Genomic DNA, 17,264 nt, shown 5'->3' on the forward strand with positions numbered 1-17,264 from the left:
TATATATGTATGTATGTGTATATATATATATATATATATATATATATATATATATATATATATATATATATATATATATATATATATATATATATATATATATATGTATGTATGTGTATATATATATATATATATATATATATATATATATATATATGTGTATATATATATGTATGTATGTATGTATGTGTATATATACAGTGGGGCAAAAAAGTATTTAGTCAGCCACCCATTGACAATCAATGGGCGGCTGACTAAATACTTTTTTGCCCCACTGTATATATGTATGTGTACGCATCATTCAACTTGTGGCATCAAGAGTTTAAAGTACCAGTAGAGTGAAAAAACAAGTTGTCTCTATATTGAAGCTATTATCATATACCGTATTTCCTTGAATAGCCGCAGGGGCGTTAATTAATTTAAAACCTCCTGTCACTCCTGCGGTTACCGGAAACCGGCGGGATGGCCGTGCATGCGGTAATTATTTTAAAACCTCTTCTCACTCCGGCGTTTACCAAAAGGAATCCATAAAATTTAGGCGTGCGCTTTGAGTGTGATGTAAGCATACCATCATGAAAAGCACATTTAATTAAAAAAAACGTTATTATGGTCTTACCTGTACTTATAAATGGAGTCCATTTGCAGCTCCTTCTGACCAAAAGCATCGATAACTTGTTTATAGAAGTCTTCATTATTTTCTTTTTTCCTTTTTAAAAGTCTCTGTCTCGATGGAGATATTCCTTTAATTATTACCTCCTGCTTACATTGAAAGTCCAGTTTAGAAAACTGTTTTATGTTAGATACCGGTATGTAATCCTCCTTGTTAAAAGGGTTAAAAAAAATCTCTTGCTGCGTGTGTTCACTTCTTCTGCAGTACCGGAAGTCGCAAGAAGGATCACTAGCGCGGCAGCGCCCTCTACCACCAGGAGGCGGGAGTCATTTAATGACTTATACAGTATTTCACACACGCAGCTACGGTATATTAATAAAACATAGCTGCTTACTGTTCTCTTTAGCATACTGTACCGGTATTCAATAGCTTGGACCTTAAATCCTACTGAATAGCTCTTTATCTTTTTTCCTTTGTGCGATTGTAAACTACTGAAAGCAGCTTCCTCCATTTTGAAAATGAGGACAGATGCGTCACTCGTGACGTAACGAATTTGACCCGGTGGAAGTTCTCGCCATATGCTAAATATTTTGCGAAACGAGTTTGACCCGGTGAAAATTATAGACATGCGATAATAAAATTAATATTTTGCGAAACGAATTTGATCCGGCTTCAATAATAAACGGGCGATAAGGCCAAGCATGCGTTAATTATTTTGAGAAACGAGTTTGACCCGGCAGTAATTCTAGACGTGCGAATACTATATTCCCTGCGCCAATTCAAGGAAATACGGTATATCTGATTTACGACACCAAAAGACTTCCAAAGTTCGCGAATAAACAGATATGATCAAAACAGTATCAATCTCAAGGAGATTCCCGAGCCATTTTGAGAGATAATGAGGAACCCAGTCACGTGATCGCGTGACGTCGCGCTCGGAACTACAAATCTCTTCCCCATCAACAACAATGCTAATCAAGCAGACTCTATGAGATCCAACAGCCATTACTTTGGGAAGAATTATGATCTAGAACCTTATATTTTTGAGCCCAAACACAAAAAGGATGAGCAATAAGTTTTAAAAGCTGAGTGCTAAATAGATGTAGCTTTATTGTGACACGATAGCATTAGCAGCATTGATAGGTGCTAAATATACAAACAAACCACAATAAACCATAATAAAACAAACACTTACTGTAATTTTGTTTAAATGAAGATTCAATCGCAAGCCTCACGAAGGTTGAAAAAGAAGTTCCTGCCACAACGTCTTATGGGGTTTATTTCGCCATCTCGGGAGATGTGAAAGTCAACCAGCCTTTTGTTCCATGGCCACATTTGTGTACTACCAGGTGAGAGATGCATCAATTATAATCTAGAATTTACTTTTAGCAATTTTGAGACGAAGCAGAATCAACTGTCGGTCCAGTGTGTCAACAATAGCAGCATAAGCTAGCATTAGCTCACTGCTATCAATGCGCCGCTAAAATAGTCCGTCTGTGTTAGCACTTATAATAACAATATCACTCATATTTGGTTAATTTTCAGGTCACGACATGTAAATGGAGTATTGTTGGCGGTTTCCGGATGTTTTTTAGAGAGTATAATGAGCGCAATAGAGGACCCTCCATCTGTTGACTCAATTGTTAGCTATCTATTTACAATTTTGAATACATAAAAAAAGCCAAGCATATGTGTTCTTGTCTTACATAAGAATTGTGAATGATAAAAAGCACATCTCTTTCCAATTGTTGTGTATTTCCAGTATGACTCATCTGATAACATGGTCAGTGCAGAAGTGTTACTACTGTGATGTCAATCTCCAAAAATAGCCGAAGGTATTCAGAGCGCAATATTCAAAATGGCTGACTGAATTTGTGGCATTTTGTGATGTTTAAAAACTGTTTTCGCATACTTTGAAGATTTTAAAACAATTGGATATGGTTTAATGCAGGGGTCGGCAACCTTTACCACTCAAAGAGCCATTTTGGCAAGTTTCACAAATTAAAGAAAGTAATGGGAGCCACAAAAAATTTTTTAAAATGAAAAACACCGCATACAAAGCTTAAATGCCTTGTGCTATGTTAACCAGGGGTCTCCGACACACGCACCGGCACGCACTTTAATGTGGAAATTTGATGTTAGTGCAGCCCGCGAGTTTTGAATGAATGGCGCTTGATAGCGTCATACTTGCCAACCCTCTCATTTTTCCCGGGAGACTCCAGAATATCAGAGCGTGATGACACTGCATTTGGCGCCCTCTACAATCTGCCCTAACAGTGTACCTGCTCGACCACATGTAGAATGCAGTTTCAGCTTGCTCATGTAAGTGACAGCAAGGCGTACTACCTCAGCAGCCACACATCTTACACTGACGGTACCAATACCCAGAATCCCATGCAGCCCTAACTCTTCCGCTCAACCAACGCACGGAGAGGGGGGGGGGGATTTGGTGGTAGCGGGGGTGTATAATGTAGACCGGAAGAGTTAGGGCTGCATGGGATTCTGGGTAATGGTTGTGTTGTGTTTATGTTGTGTTACGGTGGGATGTTCTCCAGAAATGTGTTTTTCATTCTTTTTTGGTGTGGGTTCACAGTGTGGCGCATATTTGTAACGTAACAATGTTAAAGTTGTTTGATACGGCTACCGTCAGTGTAAGCTGTGTGGCTGATGAGTAAGTATGCTTTGCTGTCTCCTGTGAGTAAGTAATAACAACATGCAACACGTGGCGGGACTGGCACGCTGTATGTAAATGCTATAGAGGACAATTACTGCAGTGCAATTAGGGCACGCCCTTTATTTAGTAATTAGAGTGTAAATAGGATTGTTTTTTCCCTGGGAGTAATCTATGAGAGACACTGAGATCCATAAGTCTCCTGGGAAAATCGGGGGGGTCGAAATGTATGTAGCTGAGCCGCATCAGAGTGGTCAAGGAGCCGCATGCGGCTCCGGAGCCGCGGGTTGCCGACCCCTGGTTTAATGGATACAATGAAACACAAATACGCATATGAAGTCAACTTGTTTTTCCACTCTACTTCTACTTTAAAGGTGAACTGCACTTCTTTTGGAATTTTGCCCATCATTCACAATCCTTATACGAGACAAGAATACATGTTTTTCTTTTGTTATGCATTCTAATTTGTAAAATACGGCAAGTAACAATGGAAGTACAATAATGCACCCATAAAGCCCTCTACAACATTCAAAAAGCTCCAACAATACTCTATTTACATGTCGTGACCTGAACACTAACCAAGTATTAGCGATATTATTATGATAAGCACAGATGCGGAGTAATAACTTTTAGTGGCGCCGTTTTCACAGAGAGCTAACTAGCTTATGCTGCTATATTGACATATTGAGCTGGTGAGCTGCTGCATCGCCTCTGAGTTGGTGAAAGTTGATTCAAGATGATAAATAATGCCTCTCGCCTGGATAGTAGAAGGTTGTGGCCATAAACCGAGAAGTTGGTCAACTTTGACATCCAAAGATTTGTTTTTTTACGTCCTTGAGAATTGTGATTAATTCTTCATCTAAACGGGAAGACAAAAACATCCCAGTGAGAGCAGACATTGTACAGTGCGTGATTGTTTTATTATGTCCGTAGTTTGTATAGCTTGTTTAGCACTTAGCAATACTGCTGCATGATCCAACTAAAGTTGGATCTGTTTAGCCCAAAGCATTTAACACTTGTAGCTTGTCTTCCTCATGGTCAGGCTCAAAAAAAGTTTCTGGATCATCATTTGTCCCCAAGTAGTCTTTGTTGTGTCTCATGAAGTCTGCCATGAGTAGTAGTTTTATTTGTGTTGTTGCTAAAGTAAATAGTGAATGTAAAAACATCGCCATATGCTGAGAATGAGCAAAATACGTAAAATGTACATGTAATTCTAAATGTGCCTGTTGCAGGGTTTCCACAGGTCATTAAAAAGCATTAAAATGGTTTTGCGAAAATTAAGGCTATAAATGGCATTATAAAGCATTAAATATGATGTCCAGAGGCATTCAAAACATTTAAAACATTTGCAATTGGCAACAAAAAAGACAACAAAATAAACCAACCGACCCAGTTTTTGCACCTCAATGTATTGAATTTAAGAGACTATTTTGTTTTGATCTTTGTCTCACATTCCAATTCCAATAGTACAAAATACTGCAGTAATGAAAAATATATTTATGGAGTCCGAGAATTTTACTTGCATTGTTATTATAAATAAATGATAAATGGGTTATACTTGTATAGCGCTTTTCTACCTTCAAGGTACTCAAAGCGCTTTGACAGTATTTCCACATTCACCCATTCACACACACATTCACACACTGATGGCGGGAGCTGCCATGCAAGGCGCTAACCAGCAGCCATCAGGAGCAAGAGTGAAGTGTCTTGCCCAAGGACACAACGGACGTGACTAGGATGGTAGAAGGTGGGGATTGAACCCCAGTAACCAGCAACCCTCCGATTGCTGGCACGGCCACTCTACCAACTTCGCCACAACCGCCCCTATCATATATTAATTACATGAATGCCTAAACATACAACATTAAGTGGCAAAAACCATTTCAATAATGAATAAAGCAAAATACGTCCTCGGCCAAAAATCACTTCACATTCTCTACTGCTCGCTAGTGTTACCATGTCTGAGTTATTGTGTAGAAATATGGGGAAATAACTACAAATGTGCGCTACATTCGCTAACCGTGTTACAAAAAATATCAGTTAGAATAATACATAATGTTGGATATAGAGAACATACAAACCCTTTATTTATTGAGTCAAAAATATAAAAGTTCGGTGATTTGGTAAAATTGCAAACAGCTAAAATTATGTACAAAGCAAACTATAACCTGCTACCAAATAATGTACAACAATTCTTCTCAACTAAAGAGGAGAAATAAATAATTTAAAACATTTATATGCACATACAACACTTAGAACCTTTAGCATATCAGTATGTGGAATTAAATTATGGAATGGATTAAGTAAAGAAGTTAAACATTGTACTGATATGATCCAGTTTAAGAGGTTGTTCAAAATATTAGTGCTTACAAAGTACAAAGAAGAAGAATTATGAGAAATACTTTCAACCTTATTGAAAATAAGATATTCTTCATCTCAGTATGTTAATAATGACTGAATTAATTAATTACATATTACAAAACTGTTGTGTATACTAATTCACAGATGTTATTTTTATTATATAAAAAGGTCAGTAAATGATTCTATATATTTGTAAACACTCTGAAGTGGGAAAGGGGTAGGATTAAATAAGCTTTGCATCTTTCTACCCCTTTTCGGAGATGATGTAAAGTGAAATGATATGAAATTGTGTGATGTATTGTACTGTAAGTGTGTTCATGTTCGAAATAAACTAAAGAAAGAAAGAAAATAAATACATTTTGCCACAGTTAATGTAAACCTTTCAACTACTCAGCATTATCATTGTCAAATGCCAGAATTGTGTCTGTACAGACAATTGTATGATTTGGACTATATTTAATAATCATCTGCAGTAGAACATGGGCATTAAATGTGTTTTAACTTGCATTAAAGATGCATCAAAAAACAGTCAATTAGATTTGCTGATACCTGCAGAAACCTGTATACTTACAGAGTATATAACATTTTTGGATGTTTTTTAGAGCGCTTTATAGGCAGAATAGAGTGACTTCCATTGGCTCCAATGTTAGCTGATTTTAGCTAACGTTTATTAGCGAATTAGAATGCATAAACAAATGTGTTCTTGTCTTACATAAAGATTGTGAATGATAGGAAAAATTCCCCTTTCACTTAATGAATTATTGTGGCCAGTAGTCGTCGCTAAAAAAAACAACCTATTACTCCATTTCAACTTAGAGCTAATATTAGCATGCTAAAATGTTCACTGGAACATGCGTGAAGTCCTACAATATATTACTCTGCTATCCTGCTAACGTTAGCATGCATCAAGTAAATGGTAAATGGGTTATACCTGTATAGCGCTTTTCTACCTTCAAGCCCAAGGTACTCAAAGCGCTTTGACACTATTTCCACATTCACCCATTCACACACACATTCACACACTGATGGCGGGAGCTGCCATGCAAGGCGCTAACCAGCAGCCATCAGGAGCAAGGGTGAAGTGTCTTGCCCGAGGACACAACGGACGTGACTAGGATGGTAGAAGGTGGGGATTGAACCCCAGTAACCAGCAACCCTCCGATTGCTGACATGGCCACTCTACCAACTTCGCCACGCTGTCCCTAATTGAGTTAACAAAATTCATTCACACACTGATGGCGGGAGCTGCCATGCAACGCGCTAACCACGACCCATCAGGAGCAAGGGTGAAGTGTCTCACTCAAGGACACAACGGACGTGACTAGGTCGGTACACTGCAAAAACTGAAATCTAAGTAAGATTAAATATCTCAAATAAGGGTGATATTTGGTTATTTTCTGTCTGATAAGATCATTCTTATCACTAAGCAGATTTTATGTTAGTGTTTTACTTGTTTTGGTCCTAAATTATCTCAGTAAGATATTACAGCTTGTTGCTGAGATTTTATGACATATATCGACTATGACGAGCTCCAGAGGAACCCTGCACTGCAAAAACTGAAATCTAAGTAAGATTAAATATCTCAAATAAGGGTGATATTTGCTTATTTTCTGTCTGATAAGATAATTATTCTCACTGAGCAGATTTTATGTTAGAGTGTTTTACTTGTTTTAAGGGTTTTGGTCCTAAATGATCTCAGTAAGATATTACAGCTTGTTGCTGAGATTTTATGACCTATATGGAGTAAAACATGCTTGAACCTAGAATATCAACTGATGCAAAGCTGTGTCATCAACACTCACAAGTATAAAACTACTTTTTTAAAGTAATAATTTCTTACTTCAAGCATGAAAAAATAAATCATGATGCCGAGCGCATATCGTTATGTCAAGATAATGGCACTAGCATTTGCTTAATTTAAGAATATTTTTCAACATATTGAGCAAAATGGTCTCTTTTTATTCACTTATTAGTGAGAATATACTTATTTTAAGGTATTTTTGGGTTCATTGAGGTTAGCTAATTTTACTTGTTTTGGAAAGTCTTGACAAGCCAAATTTTCTTGTTATATTGGCAGATAATTTTGCTTAGTTTGAAAAAATAAAATACCACTCATATTTGTATTTTTTTTTTCTTGTTTTTGAACACTGACTTTTTGCAGTGTAGAAGGTGGGGATCGAACCAGGAACCCTCAGGTTGCTGGCACGGCCACTCTCCCAACCGCGCCACGCTGTTGTATACATACAAAGTTAGCTAAAAAAAAAAAGAGAAAAAGCTAAGCATGTTAATGTCAGCATGCTAACATGTGTCATTCGTCAAGTGACAAAATATTTGACATAACGGGAAAAATCTAGCATGCTAATATTAAAATGCTAATGTTAGCATTTTGGACACCGCTTTACCAGATCATGTTAGTGCAGGCCTGGGCAATTATTTTGACTCGAGGGGCCAAATTTAGAGAAAAAATGTGTCTGGGGGCCGGTATATCTATTTTTAGGAACACTAATACAATAATGTCTGATTGAATGCTAAAAACGTTATGACAGACTGCCTTAAACGGAATGGAATTATATAGTTTTTTACTGAATGAAAATAAAGAACTGGGGATTTACAATATTAACTATGAACTATAAAACACTGAATATTGACAACATATGAACGTCACACCAAATATTCGGTAATATTTGGTGTGAAATTCGGTAATTGACATATTTTACAATCAAGCGAAACGCAACAAAAATGCAACAGAAAGAGCGAAATATGAACGCAAAGGGTAAGAAAAACCCTACCTACTATGTGATACATCACTAAACTTTAGAACTTTGTTGTAAAAATCTCCTTCCGCGTCTGTCCCTGACACCCGCATTTCAGGCTGGCCGCTCTGGAAACACTCTGCGGAAACGCTCCCCACCCACACTGCTTGGTGCCTCGTCTGAGCTGCTGTTACTTACATTACCATAGTAACTAATTAGATTACCATAGTAACTCATTAGATGACCATAGTAACTAGTATATCATGCAAAAGCGCAGAGCCCAACCATTGAAATACATTGTATAGTTCAAGACTTACGGTAATTTGAAAACATCACTGCACATCATAATGGCAGCTACACTTTCCATCTTAAAGATCAAAAAAATTATTTGGGGATGTCCGGCGGGCCAGATTGAAAAGCTTAACGGGCCGCATGTGGCCCCCGGGCCTTAATTTGCCGAGGTCTTGTGTTTGTGATCCAGCGACAGGAAGTTTTTCCACACGGTTTTTTGTTCCGAGTCCCATCATCACCTGCGTCTATTTTGGAACGGCGAAGAAGCTTCTGTCGTTCATGCGAGGGACTTTTGTCGTCTCCCGGGACGTCACCGCCTCGCCAGCGTCTCAGTGGGAGGCGCGCGGGAGGGTGTTAGCCAGCCGCGACCCACATTTGCGGGGCGTTACGTGGCGACGGAGCCATTGGACGACGGCGGCCACATGTCATCCGCGAGGCCGGCGGTGGTGCATTACATAAGCGCGTCACATGGCGCGGACACAGGAATGCTATGTAAGCAGGCGGCGGGTAAGATGAGCGCACATGGAGTGTTTACACACGGAAAGTAGGGCAGCGTGGAGTGTTGCGTAATAACACAACACACACATGGCCGAGTCAGTGAGACGTGTGTGGGGGGGTAATAAAGGGCTAACCCGGTTAACTCGTCCACATGACGGCCTCACATGGACACAAATAGTCCATGAAACACGATCTCCTCACACTCATTAATATTACCCACTTTCCATTCACTGCTGGCATGCAGCGTTCCATTGGAAACAATAGACATGCAAATGATCTGTTCTAGGGTCAAACTGTGGTCATCCTGCATTAACACATACATCAAAACATCACACACTTTATGACACCAATTATGTCTTTTTCCCCTCAGTTTTGTTCAATTATTATAATTGAACAAAATGTGGTTTTCTACACCAAAATGCATCTATTTATTATTATTCTTCTACAGATTTCCTACCTTCCACATTTTCATCCCATTCAAAGCGCTCCAACTTCAAACTGTTCAGCCTAGTCTGGCTTTTCCCTTGACTAATTCCAAAAATTCCCAGAATTCCCTATTTCCCGGGACATTTTTCCCGTTTAAAATTGATTGTCCATTTTTCAACATTTCACCATTTCCACATTTTTCTATCTATTAGAATAGAATAGAGTGAATAGAATGGACTTTATTGTAATTATATTTGCATATAAGGAGATTAAGGACTCCAACTTGATGTGCGGTAGTGGGAACAAATATGGGATAAAAATAAATTACACAAGAAGTAATAAAGGTAAAACTAGGAATTGAAATAAATAGACTACAGAATTCCCAGTTTTCCAGGGCATTTTTCCCATTTAAAATAAATTGGCCATTTTTCAATCTTTCACCATTTCCACATTTTTCAACCTGTTCAAGCCATTCCACCTTCAACACCTTCCACCATCCTGGAAATTCAAACTACCCTTTTTCCAGGTTCAAGAAAATTCCAGGATTTTCCAGAATTCCTAGTTTTTTAAAGCCGTATTTACACCGTTTTTTCTGGCGACTACTACTCCCACATTTTTCAACGCATTTCAACCGTTCCACCGTCAAATCATTCCTCTTAATCAGGACAAAAAAACGAAGTTGTTTTTTTTAACTGGAAAAATTCCCACATTTTTCATCTGATTCAAACTGTTCCAACTCAAAAACATTTTTTTTAACTGGAAAAATTCCCGGTTTTCCCGAAATTCCAGGAATTCCGTAATACCATTTCTCAATTCTACATGTTACTACTTCAACATTTCTTAACCGATTTGAACAATTCCAACACCAACACCAACCATTTCAACTCATTCAGACCATTCATCCATCCATCCATCCATCCATCCATTTTCTACCGCTTATTCCCTTCGGGGTCGCGGGGGGAGCTGTAGCCTATCTCAGCTACAATTGGGCGGAAGGCGGGGTACACCTTGGACAAGTCGCCACCTCATCACAGGGCCAACACAGATAGACAGACGACATTCACACTCACATTCACACACTAGGGTCAATTTAGTGTTGCCAAGGTGCATGTTTTTTGGAGGTGGGAGGAAGAACATGCAAACTTCACACAGAAAGATCCCGAGCCCGGGATTGAACTCAGGACCTTCGTATTGTGAGGCACATGCACTAACCCCTGTATACCACCGTGCTGCCCACCTTAAGTCACATAAAGTGTGTGCAATGGTTGGTGTGTGAATGTTGTGTAATTTCTATACATGTATTTTTTTACCATTTTCCCCCAAAATCCCGCTTTTCCCAAAATTCCCCAATTTTTGGGAAATTCCCATTGAAATCAATGGGACATTCTTCAAAGTTCCACAACTCCCACATTTTTTATCTGATTCAAACCGTTCCAACTTCAAACTGTTCAGCCTATTCTGGAATTGCGGGCTTTCCCTAGACTTATTCCAAATACTCCCAGAATTCCCGGTTTTCCAGGACATTTTTCCCATTTAAAATGAATTGGCCATTTTTCAATCTTTCACCATTTCAACCTGTTCATACCATTCCACCTTCAACACATTCCACCATCCTGGAAATTCAAACTACCCTTTTTCCAAGTTGAAAAAAATTCCAGGATTTTCCAGAATTCCTTGTTTTCCAAATCTCTATTTTCACACTTTTTACTGGCGACTACTCCTCCCACATTTTTCAACGCATTTAAACCGTTCCACCGTCAAATCATTCCTCTTACCGGTAATCAGGACAAAAAAACAAAGTTGTTTTTTGAACTGGAAAAATCCCCACATTTTTCATCTGATTCAAACTGTTCCAACTTCAAAAATTATTATTTTTTAACTGGAAAAATTCCCGGTTTTCCCGAAATTCCAGGAAATCTGTAATACCATTTCTCAATTCAACATGTTACTACTTTGACATTTCTTGACCGATTTGAAAAATTCCAACACCAACCATTTCAACTCATTCAGACCATTCAAGTTTTTTACCATTTTCCAAAAAAATCCCGCTTTTCCCAAAATTCCCAAATTTTTGGGAAATTCCCATTAAAATCAATGTAACATTCCACGTTCCACAACTCCCACATTTTTTATCTTATTCAAACCTTTTCAACTTCAAACTGTTCAGCCTATTCGGGAATTGCGGGCTTTCCCTAGACTTATTCCAAATATTCCCAGAATTCCCGGTTTTCCAGGACATTTTTCCCATTTAAAATTCATTGGGCATTTTTCAATCTGTCACCGTTTCAACCTGTTCATACCATTCCACCTTCAACAAATTCCACCATCCTGGAAATTCAAACTACCCTTTTTCAAAGTTAAAAAAATTCCAGAATTTTCCAGAATTCCTGCTTTTCCAAAGCTCTATTTTCACCCTTTTTACTGGCGACTACTCTTCCCACATTTTTCAACGCATTTCAACCGTTCCACCGTCAAATCATTCCTCTTAATCAGGACAAAAAAACAAAGTTGTTTTTTTAACTGGAAAAATTCTCGGTTTTCCCAAAAATCCAGGAATTCCATACTACCATTTCTCAATTGAAATCAATAGGAAATTATTCAAAGTTCCACAACTCCCACGTTTTTCATCTGAATCTAACTGTTCCAACTTTAAAATATATATTTTTTTAACTGGAAAAATTCTCGTTTTTCCTGAAATTCCAGGAATTCCGTAATACCATTTCTCAATTCAACATGTTACTACTTCAACATTTCTCGACCGATTTCAAAAATTCTAACACCAACCATTTCAACTCATTCAGACCATTCAAGCTTTTTAACGTTTTCCAAAAAATTCCCGCTTTTCACGGAATTCACAAATTTTTGGGAAAGTCCCATTGAAATCGCCCACATTTTTCATCTGATTCAAACTGTTCCAACTTCAAACTGTTCAGTCTGTTTGGGAATTGTGTGCTCTACTTCAACAATTCTACAAAAATTCCAGGATTTCAGTTAAACTTCAACATTGGAGCATTCACACGCAATTCCTTCAGGAATGGCCTCATCTAGTTTACTTTTAATTTTTGCTTTTTCCCAAAATAGGATGTGTTTTTAATAGATAATAATCCATCCATCCATCCATCCATCCGTCCATTTTCATATCAAAATTATGAAATAGAAAAATAATAAAATAGAAAATAACAATTATTTATTATTTGTTCCTATTTTTATTATTATTTTCCAACATATTTTCCTTCCGATCAATTTTTTGCTCTATTCTTTAGTGAAACAAACACAGGAAGTGAACAAACTTTAATTGACAAAATGTAAGCAAAAATGTTGACACATAATTTAACGCATCAGTGATAGGCATGAAGAAGAGCAGAATTAAATAAACTCTGCCTCTTCCTTCTCCTTTTCAGACAAAAGTAACCTTGTGATGTTCCTTGATGTAACTTATTACAAACATGTAACAAACAGTAAAGAAAATACCTAAATTATGTATTACTTTATAATTATTAGGATTAAAAAATAATTCTTTTTGAATTATTTATATTTCACGATAGATAAACTCACCAAGAAAAACGAAATGAGTAGTTTTGTGTGGTAAATAAGTATTGATATTTGTAATTTTGGGTGTTCGGATACAATTTTTTTACTTCTGATACGGTACCGGTTTCGGAGCCGTGAATATTGTCCGGTACAGATATTGTTTCTATACAATAACAACACAAACCATACATACTTTTTAGGGATGTTTTGATTGATTGATTGAGAAGTTTATTGACATCTTAAAGAATTTAATCCATGTAATGCTTTATAAAGGCAAATAGATGTCACAAAAAGCCAAAAGGCTTGTTTCCATTGTGGTCCATTAAAGGCCTACTGAAACCCACTACTACCGACCACGCAGTCTGATAGTTTATATATCAATGATGAAATCTTAACATTGCAACACATGCCAATACGGCCGGGTTAGATTAGTAAAGTGCAATGTTTAATATCCCGCGAAATATCCTGCTGAAAACGTCTCGGTATGATGATGTTTGCGCGTGACGTCACGGATTGTAGAGGACATTTTGGGACAGCATTGTGGCCAGCTATTAAGTCGTCTGTTTTCATCGCAGAATTCCACAGTATTCTGGACATCTGTGTTGGTGAATCTTTTGCAATTTGTTTAATGAACAATGGAGATAGCAAAGAAGAAAGCTGTAGGTGGGAAGCGGTGTATTAGCGGCCGGCTGCAGCAACACAAACACGTAGCGGCTACGTCGTAGCGGCTGTTTCATTGTTTACATTCCCGAACAATGACAGTCAAGCTTTACCATTGGCCTGTGGAGAACTGGGAGAACAGAGACTCTTACCAGGAGGACTTTGAGTTGGATACGCGGTACCGTGAGTACTTAGCTGCGGCTTCCAAACATTTGATCGCTTGCCCGTACGTGCGTCCCGCTATGTGCATGTCACGTACGTAACTTTGGGGAAATATATGTGCTGTATGAACTTTGCGGAGGTGAACGGTACTTTGGGCTGTGGGATTGAGTGTGTTGTGCAGGTGTTTATTTGTATTGGCGGGTTATATGGACGGGAAGGGGGAGGTCTTTGTTATGCGGTATTAATTTGTGGCATATTAAATATAAGCCTGGTTGTGTTGTGGCTAATAGAGTATATATATGTCTTACTGTTTTAGTCATTCCCAGCTGAATATCAGGTCCCACCCGCCTCTCTCAGCATCTTCCCTATCTGAATCGCTTCCACTGCCTTCTAGTCCTTCACTCTCACTTTCCTCATCCACGAATCTTTCATCCTCGCTCAAATTCATGGGGAAATCATCGCTTTCTCGGTCCGAATCGCTCTCGCTGCTGGTGGCCATGATTGTAAACAATGTGCAGATGTGACGAGCTCCACAACCTGTGACGTCACGCTACTTCCGGTACAAGCAAGGCATTTTTATCAGCGACCAAAAGTTGCGGACTTTATCGTCGATGTTCTCTACTAAATCCTTTCAGCAAAAATATGGCAATATCGCGAAATGATCAAGTATGACACATAGAATGGACCTGCTATCCCCGTTTAAATAAGAAAATCTAATTTCAGTAGGCCTTTAAATATTCATCACATTTGATACATTCAATAATAAAAGATATACCGTATTTTTCGGAGTATAAGTCGCTCCGGACTATAAGTCGCACCGGCCGAAAATGCATAATAAAGAAGGAAAAAAACATATATAAGTCGCACTAGAGTATAAGTCGCATTTTTTGGGGAAATTTATTTGATAAAACCCAACACCAAGAATAGACATTTGAAAGGCAATTTAAAATAAATAAAGAATAGTGAACAACAGGCTGAATAAGTGTACGTTATATGAGGCATAAATAACCAACTGAGAAACTGCCTGGTATGTTAACGTAACATATTATGGTAAGAGTCACTCAAATAACTATAACATATAGAACATGCTATACGTTTACCAAACAATCTGTCACTCCTAATCGCTAAATCCCATGCAATCTTATACGTCTAGTCTCTTACGTGAATGAGCTAAATAATATTATTTGATATTTTACGGTAATGTGTTAATTATTTCACACATAAGTCGCTCCTGAGTACAAGTCGCACCCCCGGCCAAATTATGAAAAAAACTGCGACTTATAGTCCGAAAAATACGGTATAACCTGTAACATGTATATAAAAAATTACGTTAAAAAAATTGATAAATTATGTACATATACACAGTATACATGTCAGGTGATTTGAAAAACAATATATACAAAAAATGGGGGTGGGGGGTACATACACTATGTATATACTAATAAATAATCATCCATCCATCCATTTCGCCACGGCGCCCCCACAGTGAGCTGGTGAAGTTGGTAGAGTGGCCGTGCCAGCAATCGGAGGGTTGCTGGTTACTGGGGTTCAATCCCTACCTTCTACCATCCTAGTCACGTCCATTGTGTCCTTGGGCAAGACACTTCACCCTTGCTCCTGATGGCTGCTGGTTAGCGCCTTGCATGGCAGCTCCCGCCATCAGTGTGTGAATGTGTGTGTGAATGGGTGAATGTGGAAATACTGTCAAAGCGCTTTGAGTACCTTGAAGGTAGAAAAGCGCTATAAAAGTATAACCCATTTATCATTTATTACATGACACTATGTACATGACTATGCATATGTTGACTCCAAGAGTGTGCAAAACAGAATGAGAAAATATATATACACTATAACCACATATAAACCTGTTTGATGCTTCATAAAGTAAAAAAATTTAGTAGGGAAGTTCAAATTTTAAGGTCTGTTGGTAGTGCATTCCACTGTAACAATGTAACAATATTAAAATCTCACGGCACAATATTATTGTAGTAATGTCCGGGAAAAAAAAAGACTTGGTAAAAATGCCATAGTGCAGTGATTCTCAAAGTGTGGCTCCATCTAGTGGTACGCCAAAGAATCACTTGATTAAAGTACAGTGTTTTATTTTCCTATATTCAAACACAGTGTTACTGTTCAAACTGGGTGTACTGTAACAGTGGCTGAAATGATAAATATACTTTGTTAGATAAAACCTCTGCCTGGTTTTTAATGAATACTTAGGCCTACTATGCTACTGTATTTTAATGTAAGACATTGGGTACTTGGTGAAAAAAGTTTGAGAACCTGGCAGGAATGTTAAGGATGAACACACTTTAGGGTTTTGCCTACATGTAATTGATCGTGGCGGCCCACCACGGCAAAATAAAAGCCACCACACCTTTAGAAATTAAGAGGGTTTTTTTTATATAAAAACATACAGTTTAGCCTATTATTTGTGCACAATTGAATAGTGATGCACCGGAAATTTGGCTGACAAAAAAGACTTTCGGTATACTGCTGAAACCGGATGTTGTGATGACGTAAGCAATACGCACGCGATTTGTCTGGAGCTGGACCTACTTTAACATATCCCAGACATACCCACGGACAGCGATCTACAAACTGTGCTAATATTAAGAGAACAGAAGAGAGAAAGGAGAGAAAATGCAGTTGGATCAGCAGCACCCGACAATTGTGACGTCAGTGCGGCTCGCTGCATCTCTCGCTGTTTGTCGCGGAAATGGACGGACAGAGGTGAAGCGTCTCTAAACACGAGTACAGTCTCTAATAACACCAGAAAAAGGTGCTAGATTTCTTGCTAGTCACTAAAAGGAATGGAGATATCTTTAGAAACTCGCTCTGCTTGCAAGGGCTCATGGGACATGTAGTTTACTTCTCAGACCAGCCCATTTTATTAGCGCTAGAAAAAAACTACACTGACCGGAGTAGTTCAAGTAGCGCCACAAACCACGGCCTTATTGCTAGCATTTCGAATACTGTTACATCCCTAAATCTTGTATTACTTTGTTGTGTAAAATGTTAGAAGTGGTTTTACCAAGTGAAATTACAAAAAAAATATTCTTAATAATTAGTTTTTTGGCGGCACCTAGGGATCACAATAATTTATTAACTTTAGCTCATGACGCAGAAAGTTGAATGATACGGACACAGTTGTTACTAGATACTTTCTATCCGGAGACCTTGTATGTGTAAGTAATATGCAACTATAATTATTTGATACAAATGTGCTGTTTTAGACTGCTGTATTGTTCAATGAAGGACACTTATTACATATGTCTAGCCTGTGTGCTATCGTGTGCTA

General features: G+C 38.1%; 1 protein-coding gene across 2 annotated transcripts in view; it reads left to right on the forward strand.

The window, feature by feature from the left end:
- The window catches only part of LOC133659864 (retinoic acid receptor beta-like), a 39,480-nt gene that overhangs the window by 12,861 nt on the left and 9,355 nt on the right, over nucleotides 1-17,264 (forward strand). The window lies entirely within an intron of this gene.

Source organism: Entelurus aequoreus, linkage group LG11 (assembly GCF_033978785.1).
Source record: "Entelurus aequoreus isolate RoL-2023_Sb linkage group LG11, RoL_Eaeq_v1.1, whole genome shotgun sequence".
NCBI lineage: Eukaryota > Metazoa > Chordata > Actinopteri > Syngnathiformes > Syngnathidae > Entelurus > Entelurus aequoreus.